At 46.1% G+C, this 13,615-nt stretch overlaps 1 long non-coding RNA gene across 1 annotated transcript in view; it reads right to left on the bottom strand.

Moving 5' to 3' along the window:
• Positions 1 to 5,243: 5,243 nt before the first annotated feature.
• Positions 5,244 to 13,615, bottom strand: part of LOC149869572 (uncharacterized) — an 87,681-nt gene continuing 79,309 nt past the window's right edge. Inside the window, exon 4 of the long non-coding RNA XR_016441113.1 lies at positions 5,244 to 5,652. This is a non-coding gene — a long non-coding RNA (uncharacterized LOC149869572). The remainder of the gene's footprint in view (positions 5,653 to 13,615) is intronic.

Below are 13,615 nucleotides of genomic sequence, written 5' to 3'. Positions count from 1 at the left end.
CTGTTACAGGTTTAAACCAATAGACTGCTGCCAGAGGTGGTTCAAGCACCTACTTTGAACACCTTCAAGAGACATTTGGCTGTTTATCTTACTGGGATCCTATGATCCCTGCTGACTTCCTGCCCTTGGGGCAGGGGGATGGACTCAATGATCTTACGAGGTCCCTTCCAGCCCTAGTATCTATGAATTTCTTATCACTTAAACCAGTTTATGTATAAAGTCTGTCTCTAGCCTAACTGTAAACTGCCAGAGCACATATAGTGTTACTCAGCTGTACGTAAGTGGGCATTTTTAGTGACTTTTTCCTGTCCGTTCTCTCTCAGGAGACAATGTAGCCTATTCTATAGAACACTTTGAAACTGAGTTATGTTCCCTCTTCCCTCTTCCACTAATGACTAGCTATGGGCTTTTCTCTGCCATGTGAGCAGCAGGCTTGCGGATGTTGGGATTGAACCCCTGAGATTTGCTCCAAAGACAGGCTGTTGCTTGTGGGGCTGCACCAGACTGCTCCGACACCATTTCCCTGACCCACTGGAGACTTCCAGGATGGGATAGCGGGCATTATGGAAGAGGTGAAGCAGCTTCATGTACAGCTTTGGGCTTTAGAGGATGTCTCCAAGCTCAGGCTTATTTTTCACAAGACCTGTGCTGGGGCAATGTAGATGATAAGACCATACTGAACTTTCTCACCTCAGTTTCCCTTACTGTACCCCAGAGATAGTGATTCTTATCTACTTTTGTAAAACACTTTGACAAGTATAGATGAAAGCTGCTCTGGAAGAGCTCATCATGATTTGTTGGTTTCTCTCACTGGCTCAGAGTCTGAAAAAAGGCACAGCTGAATCTTTTCTGCTTTCCTCCATAGCTCAGGCTTTCCATTTGCTTTGCTGTTTGTAACCTTGGTGGAATCCTTGAGTCCTCCCTTTCTGTCCGCAAATCTCCCTTCTCAACTCCTCTGAAAAACTGCACGTGTACGTCGGACCTGGATTGAGATATTCAACTATTTTGTATGGCCTATGGCAACACCTTTCTACTTATAAATATTTGTATTATGGTAACACTTTTAGGCCCCTCTGGAGTTTAGGGCCACATTTTGCTCTTGTAGAAACAGCCCTCCTCCCAAATAATTTGTAATGTAAACGGGCAAAGACTGAGAGGAGAAACTGAGGCACAGAGAGTTGGATCACTTATTCTAGATCATTGTTAGTCACTGACCCTGTTTTTTAACTCAAACGGTATGGCTTTCTTTATTCCTTAAGTCTTCGCTTTGGAGAAGCCATTGTGTACAGTGTGTCAATACCACCTTCTCACAAGCACATAGAAAATTACTGGTACAGCACACACACTTCCTTCTACTGGTTCCATCTTCTACAAAAGAACAAGATTTTATTTCTAATACCTTCCCAGTGACTTGTTCCTGTCTACTTCTTGGATTTTATTTCTCTTTCCTCCCCTTTTTTACTCCTTCTGCTCATCTTTCCCTGGCCTTCTCTCTTCCAAAATGTCCCCATCAATGGTAAAAGACCTACTTCTTTTGCAGCTTCTGTCACCTAGAACAGCCTTCTTATACTTTTGGGGGGTTTTTTGCTTCCATTTCCTTTCAACTGTCGGCAAGGAAATGCCTCTTTCCTCAATTGTATATACCTCCCAAGTTCTTTCCCCTTGTTAGTATTAGGTTTAATCCTATAATTGCATTAGTTAATTCTACAAAGCATTTTGTGATATAGTTTGCGTGGAAGATGCTATATGAATAAAATTTTCTCTTGTTTTCCTGTTGTGAAGATGCCCAATTGATTCTAATGTTTTTTGTGTACACTCTTTGTCTATTGCTTTCTTAATACATTTAACATCTTACTAACTTTTTTTGACTATTGTCATAGAGCAAGCATGGGGTTGGCATGTTTTTGTTGTTGTTTTTTTTCCTTTTTTTCAGCCCTATTGCACTTCTTTAAGTGACTATTTTTTATTTCCATGGCAGAGTTAAACAAGTCATTCTTTTAGCTGGCATTTAACTTAACCTCTAGTATCTGCTTCTTTTCCAGATCCAAGGGATGCCAGTTTGGCTAACATCTTTTCTAACTATGCAGTTGGCCCAAAAAAAGGCATTTCCAGAAAACTCCTTTCAATGTTGAGTAAGCATCATTACTCAGTGATGTCTTTATTCTTCTTCTTCTGGAGGTTACAGTTAATTCAGAGTCCGTTAGTGTTTACAAGTAGTTTTAAATAGTTTCTTACGAGGTAAAAAACATGATTTATTTCCATTTACAGATAGAAATGTGAGTCTCTTGGAAAGACAAGTGACTTTCTCAATAGACTCCAGGATCTCTGACTTCTTCTGTTCACAAAATACTGTACAGACTGCTTTGTATTAGCATGTCTCACAGCTGACTTTGAGCACAGGAGACAGTGGGTAACTACTGGGTAGGATGCTGGTTTCTGACTCAGCAGACATGGGTTCTTGTTTTCAGCTCTGATAAAAGCCTGCTTGGACATGTCACTTAATTTACCTATGCCTCAGTGGGGGTAGGGATTTTATAAAAATACTTTCTGACCTACAGAGTAAAAATATTGCATAAGAGCTAGATATTCATGTTAGATATTTCTAGACATGCCTAAATTACATCTGGACCTCATGGTACCTTCTGTACCATTTATTTGGATGTCATGCATCTCCTTTTGATGATAACAAAAACCTAGCTTTTTACAAGGGTTATACATGAAGTGTGCAAATAACCTCATGTGCTCAGGCAAATAATATTTATAAAAATGTGTGCACGTGTAAATCCTCAGCTTGTCTTTGTGCACAGTGAGGCAGGGTTAAATGGGTGGAGAATTTCCCCATGATGGAAAATATTGAGAAAAGGCTCTTAATGGGGGATGTACAACATTCGAGGAAGGGGTCACAAGCTTTTCTTCTTCCTATCACTTTGCAAACACTACACATTTCAGCCACACAATGCATTATTATTATTGTTCAATCATATTTATTATGAGGCAAAACTATGAGTGAAGCCCTGATGTGTTAAGAAGAACTACAGAGGCAGGTCATGTTTACATGTGTAGTTGTTGTGGCACCAGTTTACTCACAAGTAAATTACTTGTGAGTAAATGGTGCTGGGCATGCGTCTATACATGCACAAAGTGGGAGCAGATTTGCTGCCAATCTGCTCCTGCTTCCCAGGGCCCTGCAATGGGCCCTTGCTGCAGCTGCCCTTTTCAAAAGGCAGCCCCACTCACTGCGCTCTGGCCAGCCACTTCCCTGGCTAGGAGTAGCATGCCCAGCAAAGGGACAGCATGTGGCCTGTGCCTCCCTATGCTATGGCTGCTCTAGCTTCTGCCCCTGGCAGTGACAACCAGTGCCCTGGGCTCCTGCTGGCCACTGTGTTGGCCCTGTTGGCCCACTGCACCAGCCACCACCTGGCCCATGGCTGTCTCGCCCCACCCGGTTCCCCCACGCACAGTGACAGCCTGCCAGGACACTGTGTGCTGTCCAAGGGCTGCTGCCACACACCTGCTGCCTTGACCCCATCCACCTGGCCAAACCCTGGCAGGCACACTGGTGACAGGCTTCAGGATGCCACTGCTGGGGCTGCTGTCACCCTCCTGAGCCTCCAGCTTCACTGCTTCAGGTCCCACTGGGCCAGCCAGCACTGGTGGTGGCAAGTCCAGCACACCTGGGATGATGAGCAATGGCTGGAGGCCTTCAGGATGACCTGGGCCACCTTATGGGATCTGTTGGAGCAGCTCTGGTCACACCTGGAGTGGCAGGAAACTGGCATGTGGCTGCCCCTCCCCATGGATACCAGGCTGGCCTTTGCCCTGCTCAAGCTGGCCATGACCTCCAGACTGCAGTACATCTGGCATGGAAAATCAACTGTGCCCACAAGGCCTTGACCTTTATGTGCCACTGCTGTGCTGACTGGTCGTGCCCACACTCCTGCATTCGGGCTGTAAGCCTCTCATAGATGTGGGCGTTGGAGCGCCTGCCCTGCTTGAACTGGTGTTGCACCTCCATCTCGCTCCACAGCACCACAAAGTTTCCAGTCTCCTCCTGTGACCAGTTGGGGTCCTAAGTGGTGGGTACTCCCATGGACATAGTTACAGATGAGGAAGACGCAATCATAGGTCCTGCATCAACTCTCTGGGACCCCGTGTGGCTGTCCCTGTCCTGCTAGGCCTGGACAGCTGCCTGCAGTGCCCAGTGCAGGGGCCTGGCATGGGACTGGTAGCAATGTGGTAGAGACAATGCCCCACAGCACCTGGCAGGCTGCTGGCGGTGGGCTGTGGGCAGGTGGAGCTGGACTCAGCACCCAGAAGTTGCTTGCAGCTGGGATTAGGAGCTGGCAGGCCTGGTTGGACCCTGCAGCAGCCTGGAGCAGCCTATGGGCGTGGGCAGCTCTGTCCTGGCAGCCATGCAGCAGTGTGATGCCAGGCAGCAGCACCAGGGTGCAAGCAGGGTGGGGGAGCAGGCCTGCAACCTGCCCAGAGAAACACAGGGGCCTGGAGTACCCTCTGGCTCCTGGCTGGTGTGCCCCAGGGCTTTGGGTGCCTGGAGGCTTTTAAAGGACTGAGACAGGGGCTGCCATAGAGGCAGCCCAGCCCTGGGGCAGGAAAGGCTCCCAGCCTGGAGCCCTGGGGCTAGCTTCAGGCCAGTCCCGTAGTAGCAAAGCTGATCTGGGAACAAACTTGCTCCTGGATCATGTCTATATGTGCATAACTGTGCAGTAACTAATCATGAGTAAATTTGTTACCTGCCTTTGCACAATTAAGTGTTTTTACTGCGTAGTAAGCATGTGCGTGTGTATTACTGCATAGCCAACTATGCTACTGAGCAGTTAAGCATTTCATGTAGATGCACCCTGCAAGTAGTAGAATGATCCCTGCCATAGGTGGAGGAAGAAAAAAAATGGGGGGAGACTGCGCATGTGTGTGTGTGTGCCCCGCCCTCCCCAGGCAGGAAAGTCTGCAGGGGAAGGGGCGGAGGGAGGGGAAAAGGCTGGTGGGGGGGTGATGAGCCACTCTTGGCTCAGTCCCATGCCCTAATGGCTGTGCAGCCCTCCCCTAGCCGCAGCTCCAGCCCCACTCCCTCCCCACCCCTGCTGCAGCTGCCGGAAGCCCTCAGCCGGGCTGCCCTGTGGCCCTACCGCTGCCCCATGTTTGAGGGGGACTTAGCCCCGTTAACCCCCTCTTCCGCCACCTATGATCCTTACCCAAACAATTTAAAATGTTAGTTAGACAGGAAACAGGGTGAAGAAGGCAGACTGAACTACGCAAAAGCAGTAGTTCCTTCTTTGCTCAGGGCAGTGGGTTTAGGTAGGAGGGAATGAGTTAAAAAAAGAGTGCGCTGGGGGAGGGAGGACATGGGAAGGGAAAAGGAAGGTCTGAGGGGCAGGTGTGGATTGCAGCTGAGGTGAAAAGACTGGGAGGGAGAGGAAAGCACAGGGCTGGAGAAAATGGCCAGTCAGCAGAGGGCACAGAAAGTCCAGCCGAACAGCGGGAAGCTCTCTGCATGTCAAAGGTCCTCACTTTGGCAGCTTCAGCAGCTGTTCCTGCTGGCTGGAGTCTTTGGCTTTCCTTTCTCTTCAGTTTTTTTTCTCTTGGTGGGGATCTGGGTCTCCGAGTGGGTGGTATTTCTCCTGCACAGTTCTGGATCTGTGGACAGAGCACACCTATACAGTTACCTGTGTGTGGTACATGGGTCTGCGCATTATATAGCCACTGTTACCATTCCCTCTCTCCCAGTGCAGAAGTCCCTACTTCAGTAGCAGCTCCTAGCAGCAGAAGGCTCCACTGGCTCCTCTCCTGCATGAGACAGGCAAATAGTATCATAACCTCGGTACATAAATGAAAACCCCGAAGGCGCAAGATGGTTACCATGAACATTCCCCAAGACCCCATACAGCGAGGCAGCGAGATTATAATTGAGTGATTCTTTGCTCCTTCACTTATGCTCAGCCCTCTGAAGCATAATGCCTCTATGTTTTATTATCCTTGCTTTCTTGAGTCCGACTATATATCTCTGGATCCTTAATCTTGCCTCTAGTTGGCATGGCCAATATTTCCTATTTTTAATGAAGTTCAAGGCATTTATGCACAATGCTCTAACTTTCTTAATCTAATTAACAGCCTTCCCTTCCTTCTGGCCAGTAGGAACCTTTCAGGAACATCTACAATCCTCAGCTCAAGGGGTCCCATCCCTTTGCTGCATCCTCCTGAATGGCATGAGGAGTCCATTCAGCCCTCACAGTCCCTCAGAAATCTCCAACTTGAATTTCTTTGCAACTTGTTTTTTGTTTGACCTTCAGTTCTTCTGGGGTTTCATTTTCTCTCTCTCTCTCTCTCTCTGCCTCTGGAAAGTGCATTTCTCTCTTTGGCAGCAGTTCATCATCCTCCCTTATGAACAGTGAAGCAAAAAGTTCATTTACTTTTTCTGTAATGTCTACCTCTGGTTGCATCCAGACTCTGTTCTCCTATCTCTGGGAGACCCTAATGATTCCTCTGATGATCTCTTTTCCTCTTACATAGCTGAAAAAATGTTTCATTATTTATCTTAACTTTTTATGTGATCTTCATTTCATTCTTGACTTTGCTTTCCCTTTTTCTTTTTTTTATGTTCTCCAGCTCATTTTATAAATTCTCCCCATCCTCTGCAGTACAGTACCTGATGTTTTTATGACTTTTATATTCTTATCTTTGATTAGTTTTTGTTAAAGCTGAATTTGCTGCACTCCTTTTAGTAGGAGCACAAGAGCTCTTGATTGTTTTTTTGCAGCACAGTCAACATCTCCTCTCTCCTTCCCCTTTATAAATTATTTTCTAATATAGCTGTTCTCTAAAATGTTGACTTCATTGGAAGTCTGGTAGCCATAGTAAGAGACCTGAAAATACAGGAGGTTTAGGTTAAGATGCTCTAGACTTTTTTACTTTAATATTGGTGAGTAGAAGAACTATGAAGTAAATCAGATGTTCTCTAATTCCTTCAAAGAAACACTTTTTATCAACAGCTCCCCCTCCATCCAACTTAAACATAGCTTCTGTAGTTTTCCTTATAGAAGATAAGTTCCTTTCCATCCTTTTAATGCATTTACTCTCATAACACCCTTTTGAGGAAGGGAAATATTGTTTGTCTCAGTTTATGGATGGGACTGAGGCTATAACTTACCTGCTTTATAAGGCAGGTGGACCTGCAGTTTGGGGAGGCATATCGGCTGTTACTAGGTATCACTGCAGGGGCATGCAGACATAACAGATAAAAGTTAGAGGCAACACTGTAACTTTAACCCTGAACTTTAATAGTTTTGATCTACTGGTATCACCGCAATAGAATGTAAGACATAACAGTTATGCCGCACAAGCCTAGACCAGTATTGTTTTATATCAGTACAATTGTTATGGCTGCCTATATCCTAAAACATTGAAAAGTCAAATGATCTGTCCAAGGTCACAGAGGAAGTCTGCAGGAGAGAAGGGAACTGGGAGCCTACAGACTTGCAAGTTCATTGTCCTACTTGAAGTACCTGTGAATGAGAGGAAATACCTTTCCCCAGGACAATCTTGGCTCATGTGAGTTCCTCATTCATTGGAGGGACAAGCTAGGTATTTGCAAAGGGATGTGTCCATGCCATCCACGATTTAAGAGGCTGTATCCTACTTGTATCCTAACCATACACAATATAACAGTTTTAGTGAACTTTATTGCCTTTTCCATGTTTTCTGCCTGTCCTACTGACAACCACATCTTCTGTTCTAGACGGCTGTTACTTCTCATGGAAGATGATTAGAAAGACTGCATGTAGTAATGCAGGGATGCCCTTCTGCCTCCGCCTGCTGCTCTCCGCACCTTCCCCCTACCCGGGCACCCTTCCATCCTACGCTCTGCACCTTCCTGCTGCACATGTACCTGGGCCCCGTGACTAACCCTTAGCTCTCTGGCTGCAAGCTCCCCCAATGCACCATGCCACTCAGGCATCCTGGGCTGAAGGCTGCAAGGTGTTACTGGTATCCCTCCCTGTCCCTCCAATCAAGCCACTGGTTCACCTTCCCTGAAAGTTGGAACCAACAATTAGATGGGTGGTTCTCAACATTTTTAGACCTAAGGTGCCTCTCATTTAGTTTTCACACATTTCTAATGGTGGAAAAATAATATGGCAATTTTTCTACTGGAAGAACTCAAGAAGACCACAGCAGGTCAGAATTTTTTTGAACATTATGGATTCCTATTTGAAAGTCCTGGGTTTATCTTCTGAATCATATTTGCACACCTAACCATGCTAACATTGCATGGCACCCCACAGTACTCTTAAAAGGATCTCAAGACACCCCAGGGTGCCATGGCAGCCTTGCTGAGAATCACTGAATTAGACCAATGGTCAGTGACAGGAGCTGGTTTCTGGAACACACATCTCTAAATCAGCTTCTTCAAGGACTCCAGTTCACTACTTCTTGCCCTCATGTAGAAAGTATTAAGAACCCAGGCCAACTGTAGAATAATATTTCCTTTCAGCGGCCAAGAAGGTTGTAGCTAAAGATGCCACAGCACATCCAGATCTGCAGTGAAGGATGCTGGCTGACATTGAAATTGAGAAGGCACTTGGTCTGCATGGCAGCAGCCAGCTCAGACATAATCCTAGCTATTTTGTGCTAGAAGGCATCCAGAATGAATCCCTGCTGCTCCAAAATCTCTTAGCGCCCCATAATCTGATCTCTATGTAGGGTCTGAACACTCTGCGTGGTACCGCTACAACTACACCTCGGCCCTCCAAACTCCTCACTCTTCGCTGAAATGTTTTTATATGGAGCTCTAGCAGAAGAGTGTTTGGACTTTGTTCCACATTGCACATTGAGCTGCTCAAATGTCGGGACAGTCACACCTCAAGGCTTCTCTGACCATCCTCTGCCTGCACAGCTCGGACTTGCCACTAGAGGGCTGATGAGCAGTCTGGACTGGGCACCACTAGTGCGGGTGAGCCAGGACATGCTTCTTCCTATCCCTGCTTAGGTGGGCGTATGTGAGAGGTGGGTTGGGGAGGGAGGGACATGAAGCTGGGAAGCAGAGAGATGATGCAGTGGGACTGGGTAATGAAATGGGAGGTGGACAGAAAATGGGGTTGGGGGAAAGGTGGTGAAATGCAGGAAATCAACTGTTGGAGGCTAAAAGGAAAAGAAAAAAAAAGACTTTAAAAATAAATAAAGGGTAAGTAAATTAAAGAAGGTCTCTTGTTTTAATAAATTGGGATTTGCATGTGGAGGGTGCTGGTTGTGCTTTCTGGGATGGTTGTGAGGAGTGAGAGAAAGGTACTTTTGTGGGGGAGCTACTGCCCCTGCCCCAGAAAGGAAGCCCCAGCTCATGGGGAGCCCAATCCAGCCCCCTACCTTGTTTCCTTCCCCTCCCCACCCCAATCCCCTAGACCCCACTCCCAGGCCTGTTCATGCCCTGGCTAGCTGGCATGTGCTCTGCAGGCTGTTTGCAGGGGGGGCACACCCCTGGGGCTGGGAGGGGGAGTCGGCTTGGTGTCAGAACTGCCCCCTGGGCAGCAGCGTTCAAGGGGTGGATAGTTTGTCAACACAGAACAGGAGGGTGAGGTAGTATCCTGGGATACTACACTCTGTCCTGGGATGCTGGAGGACTGACTGCAATTTGGGCTGCTCATCTCTGGGGAGTGGCCACACATAAATGGAACGTGAGCTGGGTGACAGATCAGAGATAAACCTGCTCTGGAGTGACGTAACTTCAAGCCACCTAAGGTGTGCTTAAAACTAGTTTCAGGTGTTAATTGTTGTCTGTACAATCCAGGGGTTAAGAGCTCCAGGAGCTGCCTAAAATTAACTGTAGGTAATCCAGACACAGGTGTGTCTCTCACTTTATGTATGCATCCCCCACTTAGGTGATGCTCTGGCCCAAGCGCTGAATGAAATGCTGAACTGCTTTTTTCTACCACTGCTTTAAATGCTGTGTTTAGTTGTCTCATCACCCTCTACTTCGAGCCTTGGGCAGCCAACCAAGTTCACAGCTTATGTGAGTACTTGATGGAACAATTATTTCAACTTGTGGTTATTACTATATAAACTGCAAATCACTAAATATAAAGCTTCTTTCTTGCTAACAACTAAATTGCCATTTTCTTACAAATAATGTAAGCAAGGAGGTGGGAACAGAACTTGAAGAAAGCTGCTTTGACTATTGCTACATGTATGGGGTTTCTGTTTTGTTTTGTCCCCCCCCCCACCTTTGTCAGAAGCATTGGGTGTTGGTTGCAGCCAATGTGGCTGGGGATTTTGACTGGGGTGTGTCAAGGGGGGGCAGCAAGCGGGGCAACTGCCCTGAGTACTAAAGTGAAGGAGCGCCAACAGGCACTGCCCAGCTGGGAGGTGGGGGTGCGGGATAGAGCTGCGAGTAGCTCATTTGGGGCACAGGGATAGGGGAAGGGGGACTCCCACCACCGCGTGCACTTCCAGGCAAGAATGGGGGGAGCATGTTCCCCCTGAATCTGCACGCTGAGTAAGGGCTGCTGCTGCGGGCTTTGGCAAACTTCATTGCTACAGCACTGTGTGTCAGTGCTCTTGCTGACACTTAAACCTGGAAATTCTTGGCCTGAGGGTCTTGCTTCTCCACTTGGGGTCAGATGATTCATCATATTTGGAGTCAGGAAGGAATTTTACCGCAGGGTCGGATTGGTACAGATCTTTTTCAGTCTTCTTCTGTAGTGGGGGACATGGCTTTCTTCCTTGGATCTCTCAAGCCATGAACAGTGTGTGCCCCCTGCAGCTGGGGGCATGGCTGCACCAGCATGGGAGTCCAGCAGCAGTAAGTGGGGAGCTCCTGCAGATGCTGCCAGCACTGTTGGTGGTGGGGTGGGAGGGCATGGCGGGCACCAACCATGGGTCGGAAACCACCCACAGGCGCTGCTGGCAGTGGCGGCAGCAGCCATGGGTGATCCAGAACCACCTGCAGATGCCACTGACAAGGGTGGCAAGCGGTTACTACCCAGAGGTGCTGCCGACAGTGTCCATTTTGCAGGGAGTGCACTGCCATGTGCAGGGGGTGCACGCACACCCACATGCACCCCCTACATGGTGCCACTGTCTCAAGTGTATTTTAACAACCCTTATACCAGCAGGACATTGACTGCTGTTGTCCCTCTGACTTACTTCTGGCAGGTTAGGGTGTTATCTATGCCTTGTGGTTAGACAATGGATACATACAGGATGATTTGGATAGGGATGATCCTGTCTCCCCCACCCCCGTCTTTCCCTTCCTGCTCCTGGCCCTGCCCCTGCCCTTGCCCTTGTCCCTGTCCCTGTCCTTGGCTTGGGGTTGGAGTGATGCAGCACAGTGTAGCCATCAGTGCTGGGGAAGCCTACAGCCAGGGGTGTCTGAGTGGCTCAGTGCAACAGGGAAGCTAGCAGCTAGGGAGCTAAGGGTGAATGAAGGCACCCAGAATCAGATGACCTCCAAAAGTCCCATCCAGCCATACTTTTCTCTGATTCAATGGAAAGTGAAGAATAAGTCACAATTGCTAATGATCTTGAGTCATATTTTTTTCATGTCAGAGAAAAATCATGCTTTTTTACTTGTCAATAGGTGCAAAATAAAGATGTCCTTCACTGACACACTAGAAAAATCAAGTCAGGCATCTCTTGCTGCTGTTAGATGACCTTTGTAGCATGTCAGAACTAGTGAAGACATTTTCAAATGACTGTAAGAATTTATTGAACTCTTTATGTGATAAGCATTGAGGGAGAAGTTGTGGAGGGGAACAGTATTGTCATCATATACTTTAAAGTTTATAGTCTTATTTCCTCATAGCTTCTGTTCTCATTCTGCTTAAAGAATGGAATATGTCATTCCTATTTACACATGACATTGTTTTATTTTTGAAAGCATGCAGATGCTTTCTGTAGCCTATGGTCTCTGCTATTGAATTGGGGATCTTTAAATAGGAAACATAATATTTTAAAAACTTCAGGTGCTGTTTGTTGGTGACATGTTGGGTGGCTAAAGTTACTAAGTGCAGTAATGTGCTATAAAATTACTTTAAAAATATAGTGTTTATGAGAAAGAAGGCAGCCTTGGAAAATCATTCTGAAAGTTTGCTGATCCAGCTACAAGATCTATTTGTCTGCCTTCTGCTCCTATGGTTGATAATCATGGGGAAAATGTATTCACTAGTCAATTAAAATTACTCTCACTAGGTGAATATAATTTTGCAAGGGCAGGCTACAGAATAAATGCAAATTAGTTTTATGTTACTTTTTCTTTGTAACATTGAGCCAGATTCTTGACTGATGCAAACTGTAATCTCCATTGATGCTGAATTACACCTCAGCAACTTAGTTGCTAATGTTCTTTACATGAATATGAGCATTGCATTCAGTATTGTTAACACCCTGAGGTCCATCACATTGGCACCATTCTCCTGATAATCAGATTTCTTTGGTTTTCTTTTCAGTATAATTCTGTTTTGTCCGAAGTCTATTAGATGAAATCCTGACCTCACTGAAGTTAATAGTAGAGCTCCTGTTGACTTCAGTGAAGCATACACTCTATTTGCATATAAATATCAGTCCACATACAACTGACCATAGGATCAGAGCTTTAGTGTGGAGTTAACCTATGCAGTTGATGGGAAAGATATGAAAACGGATGGTTTTGTGGTTAATTTGAAGTCAGAATTTGAAGTCAGAGAGTAGCTGCTAGGTATATACTGTTTGTACTCTGGTAGCCCTCAGAGGCCACAATCCTGGTTGCACTGAGCATTGTGCACACAGACAGCAAAGAAGAGTTTTGGGGGAGGGCTTTCCCCAAAGACTAGTACCCCAAAAGGTTGTGATCTAAATATGTAACATTAAAGCAATTGAAAGCAATATAGTCAACATGTGTTTAAGAACATGTGTTTGGTCAAATGACCGAGAATGACCTAGTATAATTACTTCATTGATCTAGTTAGACTTTTCCAATCCAGAGGAACACTCGGTTGTGGAAACTGTAGCTGTGCAAAGGAATTGAGCAAGCTCAATACTGTGATTTAATATTCCCATATTTATACTCCACTTGTTTCCCATGTCCAGGACCCTTCTCAGAGCCTATATATTTCATTGCTTATCTTTTCTAGTAGCCCAAATGAGGGACAGACTATGGGGCCAGCTATACATTTTATTTCATTTTACGTTATTCAAGACAAATTTTGCTAATGCATGGGCATTGTACTTCTGTCTTTTTGACATATTCTGCCATTGGTATTGAGGTCATGCCACAGGATTTCTATAGTTCAGCTACTAATCGATAGCCAGAGTAGAACTCAGCATGAATATAAAGCACCCTGGAGACAGACTTACATTGCAAGGCCATGGCTAATGCATGGGAGAGATTGGGCAGTGAAGAGTGAAACCGTGATATTTAGTCTAATAAGTAGCAGTCATGGAGTTTTACATCCAGCTCTGGCATGGGCAGTCCTTGGGTGACCTTGGGAGGATCATTTTGTCCCTCAGATTCTCCAGTGTAACCTGGGTAAAATAACTTGAACATTAGAATGCATTTTCTCTGAAGGAGAAGTGTCACTCAAAACACTTTTCATTATTTGTAGATCTACGGATTTTGTAATAGATGGTTATATGG

Source organism: Crocodylus siamensis, chromosome 3 (genome assembly GCF_052110815.1).
Source record: "Crocodylus siamensis isolate JL-2025a chromosome 3, ASM5211081v1, whole genome shotgun sequence".
In the NCBI taxonomy this organism is placed as follows: domain Eukaryota; kingdom Metazoa; phylum Chordata; order Crocodylia; family Crocodylidae; genus Crocodylus; species Crocodylus siamensis.
This window is presented reverse-complemented; position numbering and strand designations above follow the sequence as displayed.